The sequence below is a fragment of the Musca autumnalis genome, unplaced genomic scaffold (assembly GCF_047663935.1).
Source record: "Musca autumnalis isolate F117 unplaced genomic scaffold, ASM4766393v1 scaffold_1, whole genome shotgun sequence".
NCBI classification, from domain to species: Eukaryota; Metazoa; Arthropoda; class Insecta; order Diptera; family Muscidae; genus Musca; species Musca autumnalis.
This window is the reverse complement of record NW_027411644.1, coordinates 135,466,852-135,474,721: the sequence shown is the minus strand read 5'-3', so window position 1 is coordinate 135,474,721 and position 7,870 is coordinate 135,466,852. Positions and strand designations below refer to the sequence as shown.

The 7,870-nt window shown below is 35.2% G+C and overlaps 1 long non-coding RNA gene across 2 annotated transcripts; it reads right to left on the bottom strand.

Annotated features, from left to right (window-relative positions):
• Window positions 1–1,823: 1,823 nt before the first annotated feature.
• LOC141386783 (uncharacterized) lies at window positions 1,824–2,817 on the bottom strand. 2 transcript variants are annotated; one of them, XR_012408434.1, is made up of 3 exons: window positions 2,634–2,817; window positions 2,377–2,544; window positions 1,824–2,280 (listed from the first exon to the last, which is right to left on the bottom strand). It is a non-coding gene; the product is annotated as an uncharacterized lncRNA (long non-coding RNA). The 2 variants fall into 2 exon arrangements; XR_012408433.1 differs by lacking the exon at window positions 2,634–2,817 and having other exon boundaries at window positions 2,377–2,598.
• Window positions 2,818–7,870: the final 5,053 nt, after the last annotated feature.

Below are 7,870 nucleotides of genomic sequence, written 5' to 3'. Positions count from 1 at the left end.
CGCTTGTGTGATCAGAAAGGGACTCGAAAGTGACTCCCTGTAATGATTAAAAAGAGTTCAATTGAAAATACAACAACAAATGTGTAGCAATCACAAATAAGTCATTGAGGTGTTTAAAATGTGACAATTTTTTGTTATTTATTGTCACATTTTGATCATCTGGAAGATTGAAAAATGCTTAATCAAAAAAGGGTCATACAGGTGTTTGAAAAGTGATTATAATTATGTATACTCTGATCATATTTTGAACAGTTAGGTGATTAAAAACTGATTGCTTTGTTTTATTTTTATTTGGTTGTAAATAAAAAAATAAAATTCTCATATACACTTTCTACAAAATTTTGATATAAATGTAACGTATAATATTAAAGGTACAGACAAACACAACACAACAGGTTTTGCCAAGTGAAATGAAGAAGCAGTATACTAACCACCAAGCAACATAAAGGATAATTAAAAGACATAACAAAGCAGAAAAGACTATAAAACAAAGGAAAGAAACAAAGAAGAATAAAAAGAAAATTTTTTAATTTATTTCGTCTAACAAAAAGACTCATAAATGACTCCCTAAAGACTCATAAATGATTATAAACATGACTCTAAAAAGACTCGAAAAAGGGTCCGAAATTAATCAACAAAACACCAATAAATGATTGAAATACGACTCGAAAAAGACTCATTTGTGATTTGTTTAGAAGAGTCGCCTGAGGTTATGTTTTCCTACCGACAAAGGAGTCATTTATGATCAGAAAATGAGCTCATATTCTAGCTTTTTAATCGTGCAGTCGGATCAAAAAAGACTCGAATTTGATTAAAATTTTCAAAAAATGCTGACTGGGTATGTGTAGAGAAAAATATGAATGTATTGGTGAAAATGGTTTGTAACTTAGCTATTGTCTTGCCAATACTGTCTGTGTGTAAACGCCTAGTTTGTTAGCCATTTTAGAACAAATTTTATTTTTAGTTTATTACAAAGTTTCATTTCAGGAATGGAAACTCATGGATATTATAAACAATAACATTTTTGAGAAATTCCAATAACTTTTAGTATGATTTAGGGACAAAATTGTAACATTCCTTATGTAGAATTGGTGTAAATAGTTCATGGTATCGGCCGGACTTAAAATCCAATCTTCTTCCTCTTTTTCAGGTTCTAGCGACCAATGACAGGATGAAACAAGAATAAAGGTAGTTTCATGCTAACAACTGATTTAAATTTTGTTCAAATTTTGAATAAGTACACTCATTGTCGAAATGAATTTGACAAAAATATTTATGTATGTGTGTATACCTTCATATGTATGTATGTACAAATAAATGTCAGTAAGTATTAAATGTTCATCTAAATTGTTTAATAGAAATAAAAAAATGTTTGAATTTTTTTCCGGTCAAATAGCAATGTTGGCGGTTGAATGGGAATTATTCAAGCTTTGGAAGAATCCCTTACTGATGGTCATGGTATTTGCCCAGCCATTAATGAATTGTCACGGATTAATCGACAGGCTTCCACTTGCAGGCAGGCTTGTATAGCATTCACACTGATGCTGGCAGTACAGAGATACTGTGTGAACATCTTACTTGGGACCACCTCCGTCCATCGCAGCAGAAGAACGCCAGTAGCAAAACGAAATACGAGTGGTTTTATCCCAAGATGCGGCCGCATGAATTCGTATTGGGCCCGAATTGATGGGACGGTGTCTGCATATAGGTAGGGACAGCACGATACTCTGCATTTGTTTAGCTACCCATTTTTATGGACGCAACCAATTCAGGTTGCAGAATTTTTGGGACTAGATACAGAGAAATCGGAACCAGATACCTGATATATTTGCGTTGCAACAACAAAAGATTTGAAGATTTTATTAATAAAAATAACAAAAAGCAAAATGTTTTTAACTATAACAAATGGTGGCGTGAATTGTATTTTTCAGTTTGCCGTATCCTTAAACAGTTTAGCATCCATATTTAAAGATTTGCAGCTACAAATTAGGGAATTCTTAACCAGCATGCCAGCAATTAAGTGTTTTCAGGGGATCCATTGAACCGGATTTTCATTTTTGGTATTTGTGGTAACCGTGGCTATTGGGTATTTTGTTGTATTCTGTTCTGGTACCTGCGGTTGTTTAACAAGTATTTGACACAAGCAATTCTTGCTTCTGCTGTAGCGGTGTCGGTTTTAAATTATTTCCGATTTATCAATATATTCTGAGTGTTCTGCTACTTTCCTGCTCGCTTTCGTGCAGCTGATGTAGCTTTTGATGGAACCTCATTTTTGTTGTACTTGGTAATCAATTGGAATTCGTTGCACACGCGTGAAGTATAGACAGAAAAGATATAAATTAAAAATCGCGAATGTGTGAATTCTGAAAATCTTACCGACGTATCCTCCTGTTTGAAGTCATCGATCTAAATTTGCAGCAATGAATGAAGATGTTGCCATGATACACAAGAAAATACATCGACTTCCTCAGTAAGACCCAAACTGTTTTCAGGTGTGATTTGTTGGTAGTTTTTCTTTTTTAGCAATTTAAGAAAATAAACAAACTATAAAATTGTTTTTGTTACTTTGTCATGTCGTAGTATTATTGTTGTTCTGTACTTGACACGCTCCCTGCATACAGGGTTGTATTTACCTGAATTTGACAGATGCGACTTTTATTATTCTACCATGGCTCTTCCCAAATTCGGTATTAGTAACTAGGCGTTTACACCAGACAGTTTGTCTTCAAATACAACTCTGATTTACTAACACATACATACATTTCTCGGTTGTCTTCCAGCTGTCCTTTTCGTGAAAAAGAAGTGAGATGATAATTCAAATGTGCTGAAAACAAAAGAATATGTAAAAAACAAAATGTGTGAACTGAAAACGAAAAGAAATCGATGATTTTCATTCATAATTTTACAACTGTTTTTGCAGTTGTCTGGACGCCTACGTCACACAGGGAAGTTTTGGGCTTTTGACAATCAATACATGAACTCAACTGTCCTGTCATTTGTAAACGCAGGGTAAGGCCCAGCAAGCATTTTGTATCGCCCATTACCCGAAGCAGTCACTCCCAGGCGATAGGAATGCACATCCACAATCTCGCATTCTAATTGAACTAGGCACACCGTTCGGGAAGAAATGAACCACGTCCAAAACACTACTAGTAAATGCCGCTTTCGAGACCTCCTAGAAGTACTTTTAGCGATAAAATTGGTTGTGACGAAAAAAGTTTCATTTATTTTGTTTTTTATTTTTCTTTTTACTTTTTTATTATTCGAATTATTTTTCCAAAGTACCCAAGGTTTTAAAGAACTATTCTTAGTTGAAATTGTTGTCTACATTAATGTTGTAATTTTAAAAATGTGATATTGCCTGCGATCAAACCATGACGTTAAGAATGCAAAGCAAACATGATAACCACTGCACCACCGCACCATATAAACATCGGATAGACTAATTTCTTATATTAGTTCAAGGTTGTACACGCCTCAAATGAACGTAAACAATCGAAGTGTCTGCATTGACCAGAGAATGTGTCTGCCCACGCGATAGTCGTACGTAGTAGCATTGTTAGTGTAAAAAAGCAATAACAGAATTTCGATCTCCTTTTCTGACACTAGGTAGTTAGTTATTCAAGAAGTTCAAAAAGGGACAGCAATGCAATTGTTATTGTAAAATGATAAAGGATCGCTATTTTCTAGAATAGAAGTTCAGAATGCGATTACTTCTGATAGAGGAAGTGAGAAACTCACTTCCAAATGCTGGTAAGCATGTATTTGTAAGGTAAGGATGTATTTGTGAGGTAAGTATAAGTGTTTAATTATATTCCAGGGGCTCAATTCTGTTTCTATGAAAATGTGAAATGAAAACTTTTATAAAGGAAAAATATGTCAAATGAAAAAAATTATAAAGAAAATATTTTTCATTTCAAATTTTCATAGAACGAGAATCCAGCCCCAGGTTTTGAACCATGGCAGAATAAGAAGGTAATCTCATTTGAAAAAACCGTCCATGAGCTGTCAAATACAACCCTGTATCGAAACAGTATACATAAATGTTGTTTTTGTAAGTGTCAATAACAATTTGTTTACGTTTTATTTATATTTTGTACAAAACTGAATAAACTGTAACGATTGCGAAAATAAATAAGTCAAGCGAAATATTTGGTCGTAATTCGGGAGAAATTGTGTAAGTTTTTATCTTCCATCTTTAATTGGTCAATTGAGGACGTTTCTGCGGCTGCAAAATTAAATATTTTCATAAGCTCGGAAGGAATTGCCAAGAAAAATGAGAAACGGTATGAAAATTCGCTAAAATAAAAGCTCAATGTAAAAGCAGATCGACATTTCGTTTTTCAGTTTTTGAATACTCACGACACGAAATGAAATTGTGGAATACAACATTAAACTGTTGTTGTTATTTTCGTTATTGAAGAGTTCAGCCAACGCCATCAAAGTCAGTTTTCCGTATATTCGGAAAATAATAGGCAAATCAAGGAAGACCACATTTACTTGCCAGCAGTGCTCAAGCAACCCATTCGCCCTGATGTCAACGATATCTAACAAACGTCAACCTTATGTTTCAGCGAACAAGCCGGTAAGTAATTGTGCCAGAGTGATGATTAATGGATTTATATTGAATGTGCGCTGCTTGTTACAGGTCCCGAAACCCTGCTGAATAATGGTCCGGGTGCTTTCGTTAGGATGTGCGGTGGTGGTAGCGTGCTCGTCCCTACAAAGACTTATCGCCACTGTAAACCGGCTCCGCTACGCTTTGGTCTTGCAATTGCTGCTATTGGCGTCCCAGCCCAGTCCAATCTAAAGGATTAACCAGCCGAACGAAGATAAAAACACCACCTACTTTTAGATAATTCTGTTCTGGGAATGGCTTTTTAATTTTGAAACTACCGCATTTCCCGTCGTACACCTCTCATTGTGTTCATTGTGCCTTCTGTAACATTCCCGGCTTTGAAACTATGGGTCTGTTGAACTTGTACATGCAAGAAGATGTTGGCTTATCGTCCCTTTATCACCACAGGTAGTGCTTTCGGTCATAATTCCAAAGGTGTATAACTTTTGTTCCGTGATATATGCCTAGAAACTCCAACTTATACTTAGACAATGCATATTGTATATTGCTGTGTTCGGGGGAGAAGCCATACCTGTAATAACAAAATTTGTAACGATTCCAATTTAGTAAAAACGTTTAACTTAAGTTCTTGTTTTCGGAACCTTCGAGGCCTATATCTCGGGAAGTATACATTTTGTACACCGTTGGAATCAGGGCCAAAAGGACTACCTATCGTAAAAATGTCGAATTGTTCCGCCAGGTACTCCTAGAGGAAAGAAGTTCCAAGATCTTCCGTCGTCTCAATCCACTGTCCAATGTTCGTCTACTCATCAACACGAATCCCTATATTGAGTTTTTATTACTTTGTAACGTGGTAACTTAAGTCAAGAAATAATATACCCCCTACATCAGTTGTGGCCACGGATGATGTCGCTTTGGTTGGTTTTTCCACACTGAATACGAAGTGAAAAAAGACAACAAAAGATATTTTTATTTGATTTGTTATTTTTATTTCCATTTGTAAAAATCTTGACCATTCAACTTAGGTCCAACGAGAAATTAATAAAAATTAATTTTAAAAATGTTTATGCGTTTTTATTGGGATAGCTGGATATCTGTTTCTATCTTAAAGAATGATACAACCTTCATCAACCCAAGATGGATAGCACCGATTTGTCTCGCCTTCTTAAATCTGCAAGATGCTCCCTGGCCCACGCAAGAAGGTCTTCCGTCGTGGCCGTCATTTTATACGTTTGTGGGGTAGGCATTATAACAGCGGGCCTAATTTTTCCATTGACAGACCTAATGAACATACACAAAATACATTTATAGCGTTGTAATAAAGGCTACTAAAAACTTTAGTGCGAGATATGTATGAAGGAGTGGCCCTAAACATTGTGTCATTTTGGGGTTGCTCATTGAGAAAACGGAAACGTCCTCTCATTAATTAAGCCTTTAACTTATCTTCAAAAGCGCTTAAAGCCTCGGCACATACGGTTCGTTGTGAGTCGTCATTGGTCAAAAACAACAACCACATGAAAAATGTGTAAGCAAGATGCGAAATTTGTTACTGAAATTTGCATGTGGTTGTTGTAACGCGACACTCAACGAACCTTATGTGATCAAGCCTTGAGGCCAGCAGTAGATGTGGAATGTGTTTCTTCGTCACTCATAGAGTCTTTGGCTGCTTCGAGTAAAGTTGCTCCTTTTGTTGCTATTTTTCCTCTTCCGATTCCATGGTGTGAGTGGACTCTTCCACCAGTAGGTAGTTGCTTCACTTCTGGCAGGTATCAGTCTGGACGAACGAATAATCGACTAGAAAATTTTGAATTGAAAATTTTGAAATAATAAAATTGGGTTTGATATTGAAAATGTAAAAATAACTGAAATATGTATATTTTAACATATACATACAAAGTTTGTCAAAATCATTTTGTCAATGAAGGGACGGCAAAGCGATACATCTCTGTGAGCTGTGAGCGTGAGGTTACCTTTTATCATTGTATCATGGTTTTGAACTGGCCCGTTCCCGTACTTTATAAAGTGGTAAAAGTCGTAAAAGTTGTAAAAGTCGTAAACGATTTTCATATAAATTTTGTGTACGGGAACGCAAAATGTGTAAAAGTGGTAAAAATTGTAAAAACTTTTTAGTTCTGGAACAGAGCTAACATGTAATTTAAAAATTCTTAAATTGTAAGTTAATTTTTGTAATCTTGTTTTCAGGTTCAGAATGGATATCAAATGGAAGGGAAAAAACGCCTGTACTGCACGGCGGATCACTATAAAAAAAAAACACAAAACTGACCCTAGCTTGAGCTCAACCACAGCTCCTAAACTCTCTTCAAGATGAACACGGTAAGTACACGACTTTCTATCTACACACTTGTTAACCCTTTTGTACTAATGCTTTCTCTATTTTTTTATATTTCCATGTTTTCTACCGGGAATTTAATTATATGTGTTGTCTGCCCGAGTTATGATGTCTATGAAGTTGGCTGGGAGAGAATACCATTGGCAAGCCTGGATTGTCATGCCATAAATACTGCGCCTCTCTCGGTGGATTGGAGTGGTGATGCGTATGGCTCCAATGCGGAATTCGGATTGGCGATTGTGTGGGTTTTATTTTGATAGCATACTGTTTTGTTTATGTTGAGTATTTTTTTTTTTTTACTTTTATTCTCAATGTTCGTTTATTCAATTAAGGTTTATGTGCCGTTTCCGTTTAATTATGACAGACAAAATATAAAATTTTAAAATGTAGGGCTTTTTTAGAAAAACTGGAAAACATGAATGAAAAGTAAGCGGTTCAACGATTAGTATACATTCAAAGCATGGCAAATTTTCTATTCTCTTTCATTGCAGTTCCATTTTTGGTCTATTGTTTTAATTTCGCGTACAAATCTAGAAACAAAAATCAAATACCTGCCTGAAAGTCTGTATACACAAATATAGTTTTGACATGTCTCTCTCTCCTTAATTTTGAAAATAGAAATACATAAAAATATATGGAAAATAGACAAATTTACAGAATTTATTGAAAATATGATGAAATGCGTGTAATTAAATATAAAACATACATTCAAAGGAATGGCTATTGTTTTTCCTGTTCTTTTAATGTGTATCATGTGTGTTTTTTGTTCAAATTTCCTTAAAAACAAGAAAACAAAAAGTGAGAAGAATTGAAATACGTTACTGTGAACAACGAATGGTGTCGTGGAAACGGGTTAATTTGTGTACGTATTTCGACTCTCGAATAACGTACTTTAAACGCTCGTGTGAACATGACATTAGTTCGTAAGATTTTAATGCATG